This window comes from Cryptomeria japonica, chromosome 9, assembly GCF_030272615.1.
Source record: "Cryptomeria japonica chromosome 9, Sugi_1.0, whole genome shotgun sequence".
NCBI lineage: Eukaryota > Viridiplantae > Streptophyta > Pinopsida > Cupressales > Cupressaceae > Cryptomeria > Cryptomeria japonica.
In genome coordinates this window covers 85,870,750-85,894,139 of record NC_081413.1, presented here as the reverse complement: position 1 = coordinate 85,894,139, position 23,390 = coordinate 85,870,750, and positions in this window count along the sequence as shown.

Below are 23,390 nucleotides of genomic sequence, written 5' to 3'. Positions count from 1 at the left end.
AGGGGTGAATCAGTACTCCAAAACTTTTCTTGAACAATATCTTTACTATTATGCATAAACCGAATAGTGCAGTAACATAAAATAAAGTTAAAACAAATAGATAACAATCATACATGGTTCACTCCATAACACATATATTTTGGTTACATAGAAACTCTTGGTTAGAGAGAAAAACTGCAATGGGGATGGCACCCACAACTTCACTACTGCAATAATAAAGAGTGCTCGGTTAGAGATACATGTTTAGCTATTTCTGATAGCTTACCCTATTAGGAGTAACAAGATCGGTTAGATCTACCTTGCTAAAGGATTTTACAACACTTAATCCAATCGCTGCACCTGGTTAGAGGCTTTACAATTTATAGACTTGATTAGAGTCTTTTACCCTGTTAAAGGTTTCTCTTTCTACTTCACAATATTACAATAAAATCATTACAAATATCTGCAACTTTACATCTGAAATGTTATAGCAGATTCTATGTGCTCAGAATAGATTACCTTGCTTATAGCATACCTCGGTAACCCATATAGTAACTCGGTAAACCCTTCTGTTTACTCTGTTCTTCGACTATTCTCTGAAAACCTTCTTGGTGACCTCTATGTCTCTGTAACAATCTTATTTTTTCATACATACACCCTTAACTCATGCTGTATAAATAGATCTCTTAAGATAGTGATCCAATTCATTGCTTTGATCTTACAAACATGATTTATTGAATGAATAATCATGCAAAATATTTTATTGGTTAGATGACCTCATAATCATACACAATCTTCTAGTGCAATTTCCAATGTGATAACGGTTAGATGTGCCTCGATCTTATAACACATTTTCATATGCATGTCCAGGTTCAATGAATCTAGTAACACATTTCACTCGGTGTATATCAACTCGGTGTGTCATCTTTGCTGCTCGGTAGACATGAAAAGATACTCGGTAGACAGCTTAGTGTATACTGCGTTCTTTGACTTCTTTCTTCTGTAACTGACTAGATTGTGCATATTGACTTCTCTATGTATACTGACTGCATGATTCGGTAGTGTTAACCGACTAGAGTATATAGTATAACTTTGACATAAAACTAATGGCAATCTGATAAGCAGTAACAATCTCCCCTTTTGACATTAGTTGAGATGTTTGACAAAAACTACTTTCAAAGTTATAACTCATAAATCTATATACTTTGCAAAATGACTATACTAACAATATATGCAATAGTCAATGAAATAGTATATTCAGATATACTCCCCTTGTCAATATACTGTACATAACTCTGATTTTGCATGCTTGGTGATCTTTTCTGTGTGCTTTGCTTATTGTTCTGTATACTGCTCGGTTCATTGCTCTTGGATACTCTCCTTACTTTGCTTGGTATACTCCCCCTGTATACTATACTCCGAATACTGTATCAAAACTGTATCACTCCCCAAATATATGGTATCACTCCCCCAAGACTATATCATATAACTCCACAAATATAGTATCACTCCCCCTTTTTTGACAAACATCAAAAACTTAACTTCCATCCGGGGGTGGTAATTGATCAAAAATGGATTTGTACTTGTTCCGAGCATCGGTGAGAGTGACAGAGAGTGCATCTTTTACACTATCCATTAAAGAATTATGTGCTTGAATATCAGCCAATAGTGATATTAAGCCATCAAGAGTGCTTCCCTCTTGTGTAGTAGACAAGTATGTGGCTCAGTTGATCTATTCTTGGGCGAAGGAAAGATGAGGAAGGAATAATGTCTAAAGTGTCATCATGTCCATCCGGATCTTGTGTTCGTCATTTCTTAAATCCAATTGTTGAGCCATGAGCTATTGTAACCTTGTATAAAAATTCTGAATTGAATTTGGCTCTATGGTCAACTTGCTTGAGAGATCGGTGATCTCTTTCTCAATTTTCTCTATTTTATTCTTAATGTCTTTAATGAATGAAGAAAATGTATAGAGTTTCTGAAATAAATAATGAATGTGCTTGAGTTGAGGAGTCAACTCAGCAATAAATTTGACAAGTTTGACTTTGCCAATAGCTAGAGCTTTATGTACCTCTTCTATCATTTTTGTAGTGAGCTCCTTGTCTTTTAGTTTGCTCAAATACTCAGATGCATCAACTCTGGATGTTTCTATTTGATTAAGGAGTTCATCCAGTTGAATATGGATGGTTGCATCGGTTGACACTATAGCTATAGGTAACATATCTGATAGAAGTGTCTTCACCTTCTTAAGTACTTTATTCTTCTTTTGTATGGCCATCTGTTTTTCTTGTTTGGCCTTTGCTTTGCATAGTTCACCGAAATCAATGAGTGCTTGCCCCTTTAATTTTGATATATCCACATTGGGCAACACTATTGGTTTAGACAAATCAACTTTGAAACTATGCTTTTTCACCTTCTTCTCTTTACCTTTGGCCGGTTGTACCAAGACAATAGCTTGGGAGGCTTGCCGACCCTTGGTAGGTTGCTCGGTAGAGGCAACACTTTGGTCTTTTGGTGTCTCGGTACTGGGTGTCTTAGCTGCAACATTTTCAGTGCTTGAAGGTGCTTGGGAGGTCTGATCTTGAGTTGTACCTTCTGCTACTGTAGACTTGTGACCTTTAGTGCCTTGAGCGGTGTCCTGAGGAGTTTCGGTAGAGACAGGTTGATTGACTGGTGGATAAGGCTGAACTTGTTCTAAAACGGATTCACTAGATACAAGTTTTGCATATGTAGTGCCTTCTATCATTTCCTGCTCCGGTGCTTCTGTATCCATGACATCTTCATCTTTTTGAATGGTGTTAGCACTGTCTTGTTCAGTAGCATCAGGACCTTGCTCGGTGACATCAGGATCGTGCTCAATGACATCAATGATTTCAACTATAGTTTGTTCACCGGCATCCTTGATTTTGAAGATTTCCTGCCACTTTGCTTTTGTCTCATTTTCTACGTCAATATATAGCCCATTCATCAGTTTTAAGGCTCTATGTTTGACAAGAAACTTTGAATTGTAGGTTGTCAGATGTTCCTTAATTTCAGCTACTGACATATCATGAAATAAATGAACCAGACTTCTCTCTCTAATTTGTTTCTCTGAGTCCATTGCATACTTCCACCTATTATCAATATGCAAGTAAAGTTCATTTGGAAGTGACTTAACTAGTTCCAATGGAGCTAACCGGAACTTTAGAAGTGTGCAGATGACAACTTCTTCAATTTATCTCTTCTCATCAGTATTTCTAGTTTCATACTTGACATATCTAAATGAACCAAATCCTCCATATTCTTTCAGATTAGCACCGAAGTTTTCAACACTATGTATATTTACCTTCTTGCTCTTGACAATCTGGAATTTGTTTGCATCTTCTGATTCGGTATCACTAGACTCTTTTGCTAGAATGAGTCTCCAAGTAGATTTCTTGTATGTCTTTGTTACCTTGGGAATAGTAACACTCTTTTGTTTCTTACTCGGTGATGCTCCAGATGCTCTTGTGTTAGGTCTCTTTGTTGGAGTTGGAGTCGGTAGGGCCTTTGAAGTGTCCAGTTTCTTTCTTTTTAACACTTTACCCTTAGGCGATTTGGTGCTCAGTGTTATAGCTGCCTCTTGAGGTTTTGATTCCTCTTCGGTGATGGCAAGAGTGCCTTTGACAAGTGTAGAGGAAGAGTCTTCTCCAAATTTCTTTGACAATGCCTTAATCATCTTTGTTGCCTTTCTTGTAGCTTTGGGTACTACAATTCTCATTTTTACCTTTTCCTTTACTTCTTCATAGGTTCCATACCTCAGCTTGGTAGCATGCCTTGGTAATGTAAAAAATGCATCAATTTGTTGTTGTGTGATGTCAAAGTCAATCTCGTAACCCATAGGTGGCAAAGATTGAGTCCTTGGTTCCACAACATTCACATAACAGTATTCAGTGTCTACCTCAAAGCATATGTCATCTTTATATTTCTCCACTAGATGGGGTGGAATTCGGTACCTGTTATGCATTTTCTCTTGAAATTTACTGAAGTAATCATCCATGATATCATTGAAATTATCTCCTAACTTCTTGATCAAGTCATTAATCTGATGGGTGATTGGTCGATGTAGCTCCCAAACAACTTTATCGACTGATGGAAAGAATTTTTCAAAGTAGAAAAACATGCATACAAGAAGTGAACCAAACTTTAGTGTATTTGTCGAGTTGTTCTTCTTTGGCTTCCTTATTGTGTTCAGATTCTCAAACAGGTTCTTCAATAACACCTCACATAAGTCAATTTTCATTCCCTTTTTCACAATTTTATAAGCTAAGTCAACTGCTGCATAGGGTACACTATTTTCCCTTTCTGATTGGAAGAAACAGTAACCAATTACTCTAATAGAAAACTTAAGTTCTGCATCAGTGACATTGTTCAGTTTTAGTCCTCTGTAATCAGATTCTACTCCGATTAAACTGATCAATTCCTTCTGTGATATCATCTTCTATGCTCGAGCATGATCATAGATAGAGTAATTGGTGATCACATGAATGATCTCCTTGGTGATTTTAAATGGTTGCTCTTCTAGCCACATGAAATCATCATGAACTCTGCTCAGAATAAACTTGACCCACTGGGGTTTAAACACATGGGTATAGGTTAGGGCTTCAGTTAATCCCTTGATCTTAATATGCTCATACTTGCTATCCATTTTACCATTGGTGCACAATTCATCATATGTGTCTTTGATTTCAACATAATCAAGTTCTTCAACATGACATTTGGTGAAGAATCTCACATCCTCGAATAACAAGACTCAATCTAGGATGAGTGAAAAGGCAGTTTTGTCATCCAGTTTGGAAGCAACTTTGGGAGTCAAAGAGTATTTCAGTGAGGGCTTCTCTACATTCTTGACAACTATGGGATCTTGGATCTTGGGCGCCATTGAAGATTTCAGGTAAAAACTAGTAAAGAGTCCTTAGGGTTTCAGGATTTCAAATGACAGGCACTTTATACTTAGCAGATAATGGCAACTAGAAAAGATCAGTAAACTAGCTTAACAATATGTTGAGATTTGATGTAAATACCTTGGATTTTCTTTGAATGAGGTTTTGATCACCTTGATTCACTCTGCTCTTCTCTCTTGAAAACTTGGTGAATAAAAATGACCACGAAAGTACTTGTAAGTACACAATATACATTATCGGGCTCCATGCGGGTTAGGTCAAAAACATTAAATGCACTCGGTTCCTCTTTAACTGATTTACTCTCTTTTTTATTTTAACCAAGTAACCAAGCTTCCTTCATTTACCGACTTTGATAGAATTTCAAACTTAATAATACATCTTAACTATGCAAATTTTGAATCTTGTACATAATAGAATAGGAACTGTTATGATTTTAACCTTTAGTGAATGCAGTCCCTTCATACCTTTACCGATTAATTTGGAATAGGTGTACCTAACTCAAAAGGTAAGGTGCTTTCTTCATTTGACACAACTTCCTTCTTTATCCAAATCATCTTCAATTTTTCTTTTATTTCCTCAGTGTCTTTTCTAGGTTGATCTCTATAATCTCCAGCCAAGTGTCCAACCTTGTGACAATGAAAACATGCCATACCAGGATTTCTCCATGATCTTCAGTTGTTCATTCCAAACCTTATAAAATAGTTGGCACTTATATGTCCATATCTCCCACAACATTCACACCATATCCTTGTATTGTAATCCCATGGTACTGCAGAATACTGTCGATAAGTGTCTGTGTGAGTTTGGTAACCTCTAGCATTTGCTCGGTGTGCATACCACATATAGTTCTTTTGCTTAATCCAGCACTTCTCGGTACTATGCCCATATCTATTGCAGTTTTTACAAAACCCTTTGAATTTTGCCTTCTGATAATTGTTAACAGACTTTGTCCTACATTGATTAGATGTGTGACCATATTTATTGCAATCGTAACAATAACCATTGGACTTAATGACATTCGGTTGCTTACCTTTTCTGATCTGGCATATGTTGGCAGTATGACCTTGATTTCCATAGTAGTTGCAAATAGGCTTCTTTCTTTTGATGTTATTCCTGTTTCCAGCTTGCTTTGATGATTCTCCTCTCTCGGTAGTATGAATTTCTTTCTCAGTAGAGTCTTTTCCTTTGTAACCGAGTCCTGCATCTCTGTTGGGTCTTCTTGTATTTAGTTGCTCATCCAACATCTTTGATGCTTCATAACTCTTCTTCAATGTTTCTTTGGATTTCTTCTCTGTTTCAAGTTCATCAGTCAACCTTGATACTTCAAGTCTCAATGCTTGATTGTCATCATTCTTCAGAATTGCTTCATGATGTGCATAACCTAGTTGATCTGATAGGTTTTGTTGAATTCCAATTAATCTTGTGATTTCATCATTCTTATCAGATACTAAGACTTCAAGTTGTTGTTTCTCTCTTTCTAGATCTCTTGCTTTATCCTCAGCTGTTCTCAATGCATCTAGATTTTCAGTCATCTGTGTGCTGAAATGTTCATGTTCTGTTTTCATTGTTTTTAGTTGATCAACCAGTGCTTTGTTTTTTTCTTTCAATACTCCAATAATTTCTTCAGTCTCTTTAGATATACTATTCTCAGATGATGTCTCAATTTGTTCCACTAACTCTTGAGAGTCCTGCAAATCATCAGATAATCTTCTTCTCACTTTCAGAGATTTTTGCATTTGCCTCTACATGTCTGCAATCACTTGATTAGCATGATCTAGCTCTTCTTGCAGATACACAATCATTCAAGATTGTTTGTAGCCTTCCATTGATAAGATCTTTCTCTTTATCTAGTTAAACCCTTTTCCAAGATTCAAGCTCTGATACCAATTTTTAGGCCTAATATGGAAAGCTAATGTACTGAGAGGGGAGGGGTGACTCAGTACTCCAAAAAATTTCTTGAACAATATCTTTACTGTTATGCATAAACTGAATAGTGCAGTAACATAAAATAAAGTTAAAACAAATAGATAACAATCATACATGATTCACTCCATAACACATATATTTTGGTTATGCAGAAACTCTTGGTTAGAGAGAAAAACTGCGGTGGGGATGGCACCCACAACTTCACTATTGCAATAATAAACAGTGCTCGGTTAGAGCTACATGTTTAGCTATTTCTGATAGCTTACCCTATTAGGAGTAACAAGATCTATTAGATATACCTTGCTAAAGGATTTTACAACACTTAAACCAAATGTTGCACCTGGTTAGAGGCTTTACAATTTATAGACTTGATTAGAGTCTTTTACCCTGTTAAAGGTTTCTCTTTCAACTTCACAATATTACAATAAAATCATTACAAATATCTACAACTTTACATCTGAAATGTTATAGCAGATTCTATGTGCTCAGAATAGATTACCTTTCTTATAGCATACCTCGGTAACCCATATAGTAACTCGATAAACCCTTCTGTTTACTCTGTTCTTCGACTGTTCTCTAAAAACCTTTTCGGTGACCTCTGTGTCTCTGTAATAGTCTTCTTTTTTCATGCATACACCCTTAACTCATGCTATATAAATAGATCTCTTAAGACAGTGATCCAATTCATTGCTTCGATCTTACAAACATGATTTATTGAATGAATAATCATGCAAAATATTTCATTGGTTAGATGACCTCGTAATCATACACAATCTTCTAGTGCAATTTCCAATGTGATAACGGTTAGATGTGCCTCGATCTTGTAACACGTTTTCATATGCATGTCCAGGTTCGATGAATCTAGTAACACGTTTCACTTAGTGTATATCAACTCGGTGTGACATCTTTGCTGCTTGGTAGATAGCTCAGTGTATACTGCGTTCTATGACTACTTTCTTCTGTAACTGACTAGACTGTGCATACCGACTGCATGATTTGGTAGTGTTAACCGGCTAGAGTATATAGTATAACTTTGACATAAAACTAATGGCAATCTGATAAGTAGTAACAGTCCAGACGTTCCCAGGTTGTTTCTCTCTCTCCCTTGTTTAATACTACTTGCACTGTAATGTCCCCTTATTAATAATCTTTGGGCTTGTGCAACTTTTTGAAAGCCCCTTTATATATATATATATAGTTTGTTGTATATATTTTTTTTATGTGATACAAACGTATGTATAAATTTTAGTTCTTGATCATGTAATATTAATGTCCTTACTTCTACTAAATTTGATAATAATGAAAATGAACAATTCAATTGGTTGATGCCTCATATTATATGTTATAGATGCACCATATTAGACAATAAGATATAATTTTCCAACCTGAATGCAGTACGATTGTTATTTATGGATCTTCAAGTCATGAAACCAGTGTTGAATATATGAACCGTAAAACCTGATTCTTGCGAACTATGTGTTATAAATTTGTATATATTGTGTTGATTTGCACGAGAGTGTTAATGTTCATCCTAGTGTATTTGTATTTCTAGATTATTGATGTTCGTGATGTTTGAGAAGTACATGTGTTTGGTGATCCAACTCCAATTTGAAATGTGACTTGGGCTTCTGTTTCAGATGTCTCAGGTTGGCACGATGAACTCCTCACGTGTCTATCCTTTAGAGTGTTTTTTTATTATTTCTTTTCGTAACTTAAAACTATGTTTTTAATAAATAATAATATTCCCATGTCAATAAAGAGATGGAAGCTTTAGAATAGACACTCATTTCAAAAGACTTGTCTTTCGAATAATGAATTGGAGGTCTCTGTACCCATTAATTATCATCAAAGACTTTGTTAATGATAATGAATCCCTGTGTATTCTCTGACATAGATTGACCATCTTGATTGTTGCACACTCATTTTACACCATTGATTTTACAATTAGCGGCTGCGATTGACTAACCTGTCGATAACACGCTGTAAGAAAGGTCTATTTTGTAGCCAGAATAGATGCAATCAATTCGTTAAGCGTGTTTTGCATCCTTCTTTATCAATCCGTAAGAAAGTGTAGTTTTTGTGTTGTATTTTGGATGGGGAGAACACATGAAGCCTTTTTAACAATGTTGGCGATGGATCATAGTCATTATTTCGTTGCAATTGCAATGAAATATGTTCTAGAGAAGAATGTCATGGATAATTTATGGTTAAACCATTAGCTGGGTTGTACATAACACGGTGACATCCTGACTTTTTATTGCAATGTGGGAATAACCGGTTGTGTGGTGTTATTGATAGTGTGAAGAATATGAATTGCATTTTTTTTATGTTTCAGTTCAATCATGTCAATTGCATTGCAAAAAAGGTTGAGGGAAACTGTTGATCTTGATTATGGGTTACTAGAGCTAAAGGTAGATGATCTCCTAGGAGTTGGCCGCGTTCGCTTCCCAGTGACACGTGACATTGGCCTACCTATAAGCTAAGTAGTTTTAATGGATTATGCAACATGTAGTATTGCTTGGTGTTGTCATTGTTTAATGCTTGTGACTGGAGAACCAATTTATATACCCAGGAGAGAGTTGGGCTTTCATTTGCAGGACCAATTTGGCATTCATATCTGAAAGAGTCAGTTGTTGGGCTTTCACATCATGGGAGTAGTTGAGGATTCTAATCCGGAAGAGTCGGGAGTCGGGCTTTCAGATGCATGACTAGTTGGAGATTAAAATCTGAAAGATTCGGGAGCTTGGCTTTCACATCCAAGACTAGTTGAGGATTCAAATCTGAAAGAGTCAAGAGTTGGACTTTCAGATGCATGACAAGTTGGGGATTCAAATATGAAAGATTTAGGAGTTGGAATTTCACATCCACAAGTAGTTGAGGATTCAAATCTAAAAGAGTCAGGAGTTGGGCTTTCAGATGCGGGACTAGTCGAGGATCCAAATCCGAAAGGTCAGGAGATGGGCCTCCAGGTCAGGGACTAGTTGGGGCTCCAGGTCAGGGACTAGTTGGGGTTTCAAATCTGAATGACTCATGAGTTGGGTCTCCAATTTTGAACCCATTGTCAAGTCAACTTCTCAGTGACTGCACAACTACACTGGTAGTTATTTATCATTGCATTATATTTTTTTTCCATCATTGCATGGCATGGTTGCTGGAAGTTGGGATTTATAAGTAGAAATGTAGATATATACACGGGCATAAAATGGATCGATGATGTGTGCTATTTTATTGAAAATCATTATGATAGTGGCTATATTGGTGAGGAGGATGAGGCCATTGGAAATGTAGATGAGGGCGATTATAGTGATGCTCCAGGCAGTGAGAGTGAAAAAGGGGACATTCGTAGCGAGTACGAGGTGAGCATAGAGCAAGAGGCTAAATGACAATGAGGAGGTCCACTATTAGTCATTATATGTTGGATTATCTTTATAATGCTTGATTAATGCAAAACTGAATGTGACTCTTTGTCTCTGTTGGTTGTGCACAGCAACAAGCCGATCACAAAAGAGAACATATTAATGGCAGTTTGCACTACTTTTGTCTCTTCCGTTATTGTTCCAAAAATGGAGGCCGTCAGTTTTGGGAACTAGGGAGGCTTAATATGTATAGATCTAGAGAAAATCAACTACCATTATTGGGGATTGCACGATGTAGTTGTTAACCATGTGGAAGTAGACAGCGCAACCCAGATCATACAAAGAAATCGTTGATGCACTTGAAAAAGAGGGAGTCTAATATTGAATACCAAATGGGTATACGACACAGTATGCAAAAAAAATGTGTCACTGACCGGGTGTGCATGAAATATGGCAAGGAAAAATGTGATGAGCTTCCTACCAAAGGAAAGGAAGAGATAAAGGAAGCAATGCGAGTGTACGATAGCAGTCTAGTTAGGGAAGTGAGAAGGAAGAAGGTTTTAGAGTTACTGCAAAGAAAGAATATTGCAATAGAGGTAATTTTTAGTGATCGTATTGTTTTGCAATTTACTAAATTCCTTTAGACATGTGAAGAATGACTTATTCACCTATCCTATCCTGGTGCCCAGATTTTAAGTGATAGTGTAGGACATGGCGAGGAGGTTTTGGCATCGAAGGCTAATCGTGAAACAAACTTGCCAATGAATGATGCTACATCTATTTCATTGGGGAAGCAAAAAAAGAAGAATGTTGCAGAAAAAACAAGGCCGACTTCAGATAACCAAACAAAAGAGGGTGCACCTGTTTTGTTCGAGAAGCAAAAAAAGAAGAATGCTGTAAAAAAAACAAGGCGGACTTCACATCCTGAAACAAACGTGCAAGTCAATGAGCCTGCATGTGATTCGTCGAGGAAGCAAAAAAAGAAGAATGCCAAAGAAAAAATAAGTCTGACTTCAGATGAGGTGACACATTTGTCATTGAAGGTGACTGTTTGTTGGCCTGTCCATATGTGTGTTTTCATTGCATGGTATGCTTTGCACTGCACTATGTAGTATGTTGACTATTTCATCCATGTCATTGTAGGTCGATGGGGTCCATGGAGGGAGCATGGACTATCTCGTGGTATTGGATGACACAAAATGCAGTATGCTGAAAAATTAAAGTCGAAAACCTCAGTCGTCTGTTATGTATAAGTCTGTTTCGTCAAAGAAGCTGAAGGAGACGTCGAATGAAAAATTGGGTGCATGCAGTGGCAAGAATATTGCGGAGAAGTCTTCTGAGTTGGGGTAGATGATGGACAATAGGAGAAAAGAATAGTCAATGCAATTTCCTTATGACATCGTGTGTAGTGTTCCCAAAAAACCAAGTCCAAAATCTCAAACATCTGTTAGGAGGAAGAAGCTGAAGGAGACGATGATTGAAAAACCAAGTGCATGCAGTGGTGAGACGATTACAAAGAACTCTTCTGAATTGGGGCAGAGGCTGGAAGATAGGTCCAAATATGAACAGGTAATGTGGTGGCATCGTGCATGACATGTAGTGCTATATCATGACATGGTGTGTTATACTATATGATAACTCTTTTTTTATGCAATCGACCGCGGTATTGGACGAGAAACTTCAGAAGTCTATTTCGAGGGAGAAGCTGAAGGAGATGGTGAATGGAAATTTGAGTGCATGCAGTTGCGAGAAGATTGCAAAGGAGTCCACTCAATTGGGGCAGACATTGGAGGATAAGAGCAGAGATGAATAGGTATTGGGCTCTTCTTTTGGATAACAGGCGGTAAGAGGCAGTGTTATACGGGAGAGCATTTTTTATGATGTTGTTGTTTGTGTCCATTATTTGTGTTACTATTATTTTCTTAGTCATGTAAAATTCATTGGCCTTGGTCCAGCAGTGTTCGTAGGTGTAGACACCCAAAATTGTCCAGTCTAATTAAATAAATATTTTATTTATTTATTTAATAATCTAAGCCTAATTCTTCTATTAATTAAATAAATCTTTATTTATTTAATTAATTCATTTATCCTCTTCTAGCCTTATTTTTCATTTAAATAAATACATTTATTTATTTAAATTATCCTTTTCCTAAATTAAATAAATATCTTATTTATTTAATTGATCTCATTTCTTCTATTAATTAAATAAATCTTTATTTATTTAATTAATTCATTAGCCTTTTTCTACCCATGACACATGTCATTCATCTCTTAATTCCTACACTACCTACCTCTTTCATTATTTTATTATTTCTTCTACCTACCCTCTAATCATAGCCGACCTCCTTTTACACCTCTCAATCTTATCCCTCCATTTCATATTTGTGTCTTCTGTATAAGGAGATGCTTCCTTCATTATCAAACCCTAATCAACCTAGCTAATCATTTTATGCACTTGACTACACTACGATCCTACTTGCAACCACATTCCGTTCTTTGTTGAGCTCTTGTGCACATAAAATCTGAGAGCAAATATATCAAGCAAGATCAATGGAGATAGGAAGAATGGAGATCAAAACCCTATTGGACATGTAATGGTATAATCTTTGTGATTTCATTTGATTTGCATTGTCTTAGGTAATCTTCATATGTTATGGTGGATCTTTGTTGTTGTTAGGCTAGGGTTTGGTGGTTGAATTCATTTAGCCTTTCAATTTTGTTATTATTGTTATCCATTTTCACTATAAACATTTTGGCATGCCCCGTGGGACATGGATTTTTGTTAGATCTGTGTTTTTTGTAGATTTTTCTAACCCTATATTGCTATTTTGTAAAACAATTTGGAGAATAACCTTGTGCAACTAGGGTTTTGGACCAAAAATCAAGATCTTGGAGAGATTTGATCATATCTCACAAACGGCTAGGAAATTTTGCACCAAATTTTTTTGCAGGTTGAAGAAAGTATCAGGAGCTCTCAATACAAAATTCAGATTTTTGAAATACATTTTCATTTTCTATGAATTTTTTATGATTTTTCATAAAAAATTAATTTTGAGAGCAAATAAGAGAATTTTTCGGATTTTCTTACATTTTTTTGAAATTTCTCATAATTATACACAGGATCTATTTTTTGTGATCTTAATTTTGATGCAAAATATTTCCCTAAAAATCAGATCTTTAAAAATTAGGGTTTTTCCTTACTTTGATCAGATCTCACAAACGGCTTCAAATTTTGGCATCAAATTTTTTTACAAGTCAAGAAAAGTATCAAAAAGATTCAGTAAAAATTTCATATTTTTTGGATCAATTTTTCAATTTATATGATTTTTTTATGATTTTTCATAAAAAATTAATTTTGAGAGAAAATTAGCGGATTTTTTGGATTTTCTTACATTTTTGAAAATCTCTCAGAATTATACATAGGATATATTCTTTTTTATTTTAAACTTGATGCAAAATCATTCCTCAAAAATTAGATCTTTGAAAATTAGGGTTTTGCATTATTTTACTCATATCTCAAAAACTGCTTGGATTTGTTGCAGAAATTTTTTATGCAGGTTTAGAAGACCATCAGGACTCTCCAGTAAAAATTTTAGATTTTTTAGATCGATTTTGCATTTTATATGAATTTTTTATGATTTTTCATAAAAAAATAATTTTTGGAGCAAATTAGCAAATTTTTTGGATTTTCTTACATTTCTGGAAATCTCTTGAAATTTTATAGGTGGTCTTTTTCTATGATGAATCAGATATTTGAATTGGTCAACAAAACGCATTGTTGAAGGCCCCTATTTCACAAAGTCTTTTGGATCTAAAATTTACCTAACTTGTGTGCTTGCAGGAAGGGGTGATCATTTGAAACAATCCAAACTACTAATAAATCTTTGTTGCAGGTCCTTGGCAAGGGTTTTTGGATTTTTATTGTGTGCCTTATTTTCATAGACTAGCAAACACTTCAATTGGTGCACTAAAATTGAATCATTGTCTTTTGTGTCTTGAGCAATAGGCTCTTTTTGTTTAATCTTTAGAGGGTCTGTCTTCCCGCGTGGTCATTAGGACTACTAGTGAGAAGAGAACAACCCAAGTGGTAGCAAAAGAAAAACCATCTTCTTCCAAACCACTATAAATAACTGTATTCATGGTGAAAACTATGAATAACGTGTACTGATTAGTTCATACTGACACTATGTCTCCCCATAAACTCGTTTGATCAAATTTATTTAATCAGTTGTAGGGTGTAACCCCTACCGGTTGGGAGCCTTCTGTATTTACAGAGCTGAAAGTGCCGCATGTATGGCCACACGAGTGGATGCCTTTACTAGCACCTTTTTGTTTTAGAAGCCCAAATCCTTCTAGTTGTTGGGGCAGGAGGTCGGACTTCTAGTAGTGGCCCACACACATATGGTTCTTAGTAGAGATACAAAGTTCATCACGAAGACTTTTCATGGGGACTGATGCTTGGCTGACCCGAGAAGTGAGTGCCGAGGGTGGAGCCAGTGAGGTCAAGCATCTAAGTATCTTCTTTTAATAGCGTAGCCTCAAGGGTAAAACCCCATGTGGGATCAACAACTATTGTCTTGGCCAGCCATAAGAATTGTGCTTGACTTATTTTAAACATTCAAACATTCAAGACCAAACAGCAAAACATTGTGTCTTTTGTGTCTTCAAGTGTATGCAAAACAATTTTACATCAAACAACACACTTTTCTTGGAGTCATTGTCAGTCTAAACACTTGCAAACATTGAGTCCTCATCAACATTGTGTCCTCTTGTCATGAAAAATAGTCAAACATTCAGATTTGGTCACAACCAACAACTTCACAAATTGGAAAAATTTTACAGTCCAGCAAACAAGAGCAATCAATTTCAGAATTCTTGAGCTTCCTAGGTTGTTTCTCCAGGTTTTCATCTAGCATTCAACTTGTCTTTGGGTCTCACACAGTCCATCATTTCTTCACATCTTGCTTTACATTCACACTTGTCTAAACTTGAGTCAAAAGGTCACTTGCTTGTCCTCATCATACTTTGTCAACACACTACATACAACAACACTTTGCTAAGTGGTCCCTCATCAAGGTCTATCACCTTTGGGTCTCATTTGGTCTTACTTAGAGTCAAGTTCAACTTACCTCATCAAGAGAAACTATCCTCTCTTTGGAAGTCACACCTACTCTACTACATACATACTTGGTCTTACACTTTGGACATTACAAGTACACCTCAGATTCATTTACACTCCATCCAACTCTTGGTCTTCCATACTTTTTCCATTTTCATCTAGTCTCACACATCTTGGTCAATACCTAGTTCATGGTTGAAACTCGTCTTCAAAAATCTAGGAGAGAAACTAAAGAGGCTCAAGAGTCCGCAAACATGAGTTCTTATGAGTATGACAATGATGTCTTTTTCAATACTGATCATAACACATTACCTGATATGGATGCCTATAGAAACATTCCAAATGTTGAGAACATGGACACTACAAACAACAATGATACACACAATGACAATATGGACAACTTTTCAGTACATTCAGCAGATGTGGAAGAATCCATTATGGACCCCCGCTTCAATCGACTGATTGAGGAAATAATGAGGAGAGATAGACAATACTTATTACAAATGATGGCACAAAGTGGAGACAAGATACCTCATGATTTTGACATGTCTCAAATAATGGAAAATCAACCTTTGCAACAAACTCACTCCAACATGGATCAAAGGAGGCCTAATAGTGGAGGAAATAGAGGACCACATCTTGTGCCTGAATCACCATCATCTTTGTTTCAAAAACCAGAGGTCCCACATACACATGGTCAAGCATATGATACTCACCTTCGCAGACCATTATGGAAGTCTTATGCAGAAAGATATGCTCAATCACATACAAATGCTAAGGATCAACCACCAAAGCAATTGGATATTCAAAGGCATGCTCAAAATTTGGACACAAGGAAACCCCATGTCAAATTTGGGGGCAACACATTAGAACATGACATGCTTGTAGAGTATGGTATACGTGGACAAAATAGATATTTCGTTCCTCAACATGAATCTATACCAAGTTGTCCATATATGCAGCATCACTATAGACCTCCTCCATATGAACATGTGTATGATCAATATCATCCATATATGCAACATGCTTCTCCTCCAATTGGTGCCTCAAGCATGGGGTATGGTCCAAGAAGTCGATCTCCACCTAAGAGCAATTTGGAGCAACAAATCAGGGACTTACAAAAGAAAATGGAGGACATAAATACATCGAAGCCAACATACACAATGAGAGACATATGTCCTTATCCATTCGACAAGAGCATTCCAATGCCTCCATTTCCTACACACTTTGTGATGTCTAAATTTGATAAGTATAGAGGAAAAGGGGATCCTAAGGCACACATAAGATATTTTTTCACAACTTGCATTGAAGTAGCTTCAGAAGAGACATATTTTATGAGATTATTCCCACACAGCTTAGGTGATCAAGCTATGGAATGGTTCTCCCAACTCCCACCTGGTATTAAGTCATGGGGTGACTTAGCAGAGGCATTTATTCAACATTTCTCCTATAATATAGAGACAGACATATCAGTCACTACTTTATGCAACACCAAGCAAAAAGAGGGAGAGTCTTTTGCATCATTTTTAAAAAGATGGAGGAATCTAGCTAGCAGATGCTCTTGTGAAATTCCACAAAAACAAATGGTAAAGATGTTCACACAAAACGTTAACAAAGACATTGGCTATGATCTAAGGAAAGCTTGTTTGTCCACCTTCAGGGACGTTATTGAAAAAGGCTTAGCAACTGAAAAGGTCCTAATTGAGCAAGGAGTCATTAAGATATTTAAGGAGAACAAAGATGACTTTAAAGGAAAAGACAAGTCAAGATTTTGGAATAAAAACAAGAACACAGTCAATGATGGTGTTGTTGATGCCAATACAGTGTGACCCAAATTCATCTTTTCGGGATCAAGTTCTACAAACAATCAAGTGAATACTCAAACAACTTCTAGATCATGATGGAAGTACACTCCATTGGGAGAACCACTTGAGTCAGTCTTCAAAAAGTTAGTGGCAAACAAGGTAATCACAGTTCCAGATTTTCCTCCATATGAACCAGAGGTTAAACCAAATTGGTGGAATGATGATGAGTATTGTGAATTTCATAAGAGCAAGGGTCATAAGACAGGAAATTGTCATCGACTGAAGAACATTGTACAAGATCTCATTGATAGAGGTGACATTGAGATAGAGGGACACTCATCCAACCAAGAACATGAGATGTTTAAGGAACCATTCCCAAAGCATGACAAGGGAAAAGCTAAAGCCACAGATGACCAAACCAACTATACTAGAGCATCCTACAAATATGATTCAACTATCAATCACATCTTGAAGGATAATTATGTCTCTACCATTATAATCAAGGACAAAACCCCTGAGAATTCTACCCAAAGACCCAAGATCGTTCTGAAAGGAGTTGGATCTTCTTTCAAACCTACCTCTGAATGTCATGTTACAACCCGTCGAGGTAAATTCACTTTGCAAGGTGCTCCAACTAAAAACACCACTTCTTCATCAACCAAACCTGAGTATGACCTTGTAGAATAGTTAGGGAAGACACCTGCACTCATCTTCATACTTGAGCTCTTACGCATATCCCCCGCTCATAAAGCTATTTTTGACAAAATCTTGAGAGACACCGCCGTTCCTACTGATCTGAACATGGACAAGTTTCAAGCCATGGTGGGATACCTTTCCATTCCACACTCCCTTACATTCATAGAAGCTGATGATGCCTCTTTAAGTCAGCCACATAATGCACCATTACACATTGAAGCCTTCATACACAAACATCGAATAAAAAGAGTCCTGATAAATGGAGGAGCAGGTCTAAACATTTGTACATTGAGCACAATTAAACAATTGGGATATTCTGATAAAGCTATGAATTCTACAAACAAAATCACCATCAAGGCATATGATGATGAAGAGCATTCATCCAAAGGCACAATCATTTTACCTCTCAGAGTTGGGCCAGTTACAAAAGATGTGATTTGTCAAGTCCTAGACCTTGATCTCACATACAACATATTGCTAGGACGTCCATGGATTCATGAGATTGGTGCAGTACCATCTAAATATCATAGATGTATCAAGTTTCTGCACAATGGAGTTGAAGTGACCATCAAAGTTGATCCTAACCCATTCATATATTGCCATAATCTGCGACCTAAATCAGAAATAACAATTCCAGCTAATCGAGAGGCTATTCCTTCATCAGCATATGTGGATCCAGAGTCATTGAAAGCTTCTACATCAAAACAAGCAGAGATCAAAGAAAGTTTCAAGATTAAAGACATGGGATGTGGTGAGTATATCTTTCATGTTGATCAAATCCCATTATCTCCTAAGGTATTCAATCGACAAGAACAATCTATAAACAATTTGCAAGGAATTGGGCGTGAACCACCTAGTGTTGTGGCTACTAAGTCTGAATGCAAATCTCCTTTAGTGGTGCAAGCAACTCTTGATATCAATAGTCCTAAGAGTGGTTCCAACAAAAAATCTATTGAGCATATCGCCAGCCCTCTTGAAAAATCACATAGCCTTACCATATCAACCACTACTTCCAGACTTGGATCAACAAGAATTACAAAAGCCCTTACTCATTGGGGATCAAAAATCAAACTTTGAAAAGAAAAATCTAAAAGTCAAAAATAAAGAAAAGTCCTTTAGTCCAAATCAAAATCAAAAGCTATTGGACTCTGCAAAAATAAAGTTCAAGGACAAAAATCCTATGAAGCAAAAAGAACAAGAGTTGATCTCCCCTAATATCAAAATAACTGGGGGCAAAAGCTCTAAAATTTTAAGTCAAAAAGCATACTTGTTGATCCTAAGTCTCCATCATGCTATCCTACTCTCACTTCTTTTCGCAATCACAAGCCTTCATCACTCATCCACTTGTTCTACACATCCTTTCCCTTCTGGCGATACATCATGGACCTTTAATGGAGATTCCTCGAAGGACTTTGCTATCAGTGATACCCAAACTTCTTCAGGTGACATGCATATGGGCCTGTGTAGTCCACACACTAGTAATTCTATCTCAGTTCCTTTATCAACAAAGATAGTCACTCAAGCTACACATCATTCAGTCAAGGAATGATGTAGCTACAATCACAAAGTCAAGCCTCGTACATTTGAGGTAGGTGACTTGGTTCTCAGAGAAAATCCCAAGAATCAGCAAGACAGAGAGAAGAAGGGCAAGTTCGAACCAATTTGGCTTGGTCCTTACATCATTACAACAGTATATGGATCTGGGGCATATCAGCTCTCAACTATAGAAGGTGAACCTTTGGAGGATCTTATCAACAACATGCACCTTCACAGGTTCTACACATAGCTCTTCGGAATATCCTAATTCAAAAATACAAAAAAATCAAAAAATTTCAAAAATACAAAAAAAAAATTATAAAAACAAAAAAAATCGTTACTTGGTGAAAACCTGGCAAACAGGCGCCTTGTGACATAGAAAACATTGAAAAATCAAAAAAAGTAAAGAGAAATAATTTCGTCCAATGGTGAAAACCACTTCGGTGGCACCCTGGGCAAGTACCATGGTGAAAACTGGGTCACCAGCGCCATGCGTAGAGACATTGCTCCTCCCTCCTTCAGGATCCACTTTCATCCTTACACTTTGCACACACTCACGACCAATTCATCCATAATAAACTTACCCATTCCCATCATGGCTTGTTATTGATCTACCCAAGATTGGTTAGCCATTCATAATAAACCTCCCTTTCCATCCATAATAAATCAAATCCTATCTATGGCTATGACAAATCCTATGTCTAGTGATGGGTGTGGAACTAAGAACATCACATGTTTCGAGGAGTACAGTTTCTTCCAGCTTCCTTCAGTCTATCTGTGCACAATCCACAATAAAGCAACATTTGCATCACAGATCTGCAATAAAGTTTCATCTTCTCCATAATAAAGTATCAGTTTCATGGAATCAGTCAGTTTCAGATGAGACAGCAACAACAATGAGCTTCAACAAAATCAAATCTTTCAACAGACTCAGACAACATATGGTTCAGTGATATCTATCCTTTCTGTGAAAGTAAACATTGTGACCACAATCAAATAAGACTTATACAAGTGACAAGAGACACTAAACTTGAGGACTACAGTGGATGTTGGTGTTGAGTCTTGGTTTTCTTTTGATTTTATCTTTTTGGTGACATGTCTTTTATCTTTTCCAGGATGTCTCTGACTAGAGATTCTATCTCTAGGATGTCTTTGACTAGAAAGGCAAGGATGGAGTATCGTCACCTATTTGTATTTGCTGTCTATGGATTGTCTCTTAGTAATGCTATGACTTGTCCAAGGATACGAGGACACTGTGAGTCTAGTATGAACTGGGGCATTCCTTATTTGTGATTGTCTTATCTCCATGCAAACAGGTACAATGACTTTCTAGGTCGAACATATGCCTCGATTGTCATAACCTACTTGCCATAATAAAGCTCAATGATGATTACGCACAAGAAGCTCTTTCACTTTCATATCTTCTATCTTCCACCCCAGTTTCTTGATTGAATTCCATCATTCTTCTTGAGTCTGTGTAGCCTACTATCACATGATTGAGTATAATGACACACCAAAAACATTTGCATTTCATGTAGCTGCACCTGGATTACCATATAATAAGCATTTCATACATACATATAGATATCACAACTGCATCACATCCTACACACAACACCTGTTAGCACAATTTACATTTGCATTATCATATTCATCTGCATTACATACATTCACATTTGCATCATGCATACACATATAAAACATAAAAGAACAAAAAAATATATTGCATTGCATCATATACATATTTGCATCCATATCATAAGCATCACATAGAAACATACATCACATAGGTATGCATGCATATAGCTTTCGCAAAGATGAATCATCTCATATATATATATATATAAAGTGTCATGATACAATGATGTCAAAATCATATGGCTACAATCACCTGCAGGTGTCTACATCATCATACAAAATGGTACAATACTGATACATAGGGAGCCCTCTACGGCTATGATGAATTCCCTTCCTCAGAGTCAGCTGGCCTCGACGGAGTCTGAGCCCTAGAAGGACCCACCCCAAGATCATCTCTCCTGGCCCCTATGTCCCCTACAGCCACCTCTCGTGTCACCCTATCCAAACAGAGGAACCCACTGATAACTCCTGCCAACACTATTGGTAATGCTAATCCTGTCCATGTCATGGTATCCCATGCCACATGTCCCACCGGGCATGCCAAAATGTTTATGGTGAAAATGGATAACAATAATAACAAAATTGAAAGGCTAAATGAATTCAACCACCAAACCCTAGCCTAACAACAACAAAGATCCACCATAACATATGAAGATTACCTAAGACAATGCAAATCAAATGAAATCACAAAGATTATACCATTACATGTCCAATAGGGTTTTGATCTCCATTCTCCCTATCTCCATTGATCTTGCTTGATATATTTGCTCTCAGATTTTATGTGCACAAGAGCTCAACAAAGAACGGAATGTGGTTGCAAGTAGGATCGTAGTGTAGTCAAGTGCATAAAATGATTAGCTAGGTTGATTAGGGTTTGATAATGAAGGAAGCATCTCCTTATATAGAAGACACAAATATGAAATGGAGGGATAAGATTGAGAGGTGTAAAAGGAGGTCGGCTATGATTAGAGGGTAGGTAGAAGAAATAATAAAATAATGAAAGAGGTAGGTAGTGTAGGAATTAAGAGATGAATGACATTTGTCATGGGTAGAAAAAGGCTAATGAATTAATTAAATAAATAAAGATTTATTTAATTAATAGAAGAAATGAGATCAATTAAATAAATAAGATATTTATTTAATTTAGGAAAAGGATAATTTAAATAAATAAATGTATTTATTTAAATAAGAAATAAGGCTAGAAGAGGATAAATGAATTAATTAAATAAATAAAGATTTATTTAATTAATAGAAGAATTAGGCTTAGATAATTAAATAAATAAATAAAGATTAGAGGGTAGGTAGAAGAAATAATAAAATAATGAAAGAGGTAGGTAGTGTAGGAATCAGCTCCCCATCGATCGGTATCTGTAGAATCCTATATACATCCTCCAGGATGACTGTCATCTCCCCCATTGACAAATGAAAAGTGCAAGTCTTAGAGTGCCACCTCTCCGCCAGTGCAATCAGCAATCCCATGTTCACCCGAAACTCAAGCACATATAGAATATGTCTCAATCCCATAGCCTCAATCGCAGCTCGGTCCTCGGCTGTCAACTTAGGTCACAACCTTTGAGTCGATGGGAATCTCTCCCGTGACTCCAACATAGGCAAATACTCTTGCAATCACACAAATCAATCATCTCAATCCCAGTGACACTCACTATTCATCACAAAGTGCTGCTCACATTTGCACTCACTGTTCATCACAAAGTGCTGCTCATATTTTAGTACTCCCTATTCATCACAAAGTACTATATCTTGGTACTCACTATTCATCACAAAGTGCCTTGATCTATCCTATCCTAGGGCCTCTTCTTGAGAGAATCCTCTTGAGAAGTTTCCCAATTCGCAATGTATGTTCTATCATAGAATTGTCAATCCTAGCCCTATTTGTTATCCTAGTCTTCCCTAGAGGACCTGCTTGAGTGTATCCTCTCAGCAGCTTATCCAATCGACAGCGTATGTTCATCACATAACTACTGATTTGACCTAGAAGACACAAATTCATATTTTTGGACACAAACGTGCTTTCATGACATAAACGCTCTTTTAGACTGCATAAACATGCCTAGCACCAACGCAAATGTGCCTAGATGTTTTTGACATTTTTGGACCCTAACCTAAAGCGCATTTATTGCCCTATCTACCATGCATTAATGACAACAATAAATGCATCGAAGTACGAGGAGGTTTTGTGGTACTTACTGGCTCTCCTGCCTCTGCTGGCCTCTAGAATCGGCGAACGCGGTCGAATCTGTGAACGAAAGCCATCGCTGCTGACTGCTGCTACTCTATTTTCACTCTGCACTCTGCTCTCGTGGATGTGTGGATGACAACGAGGATGTATTTTTCCCGTGGTCTATCTTACAGCATACCCTCGCCTTAGCCCTTATTTCCTGAGTCAGTCTTC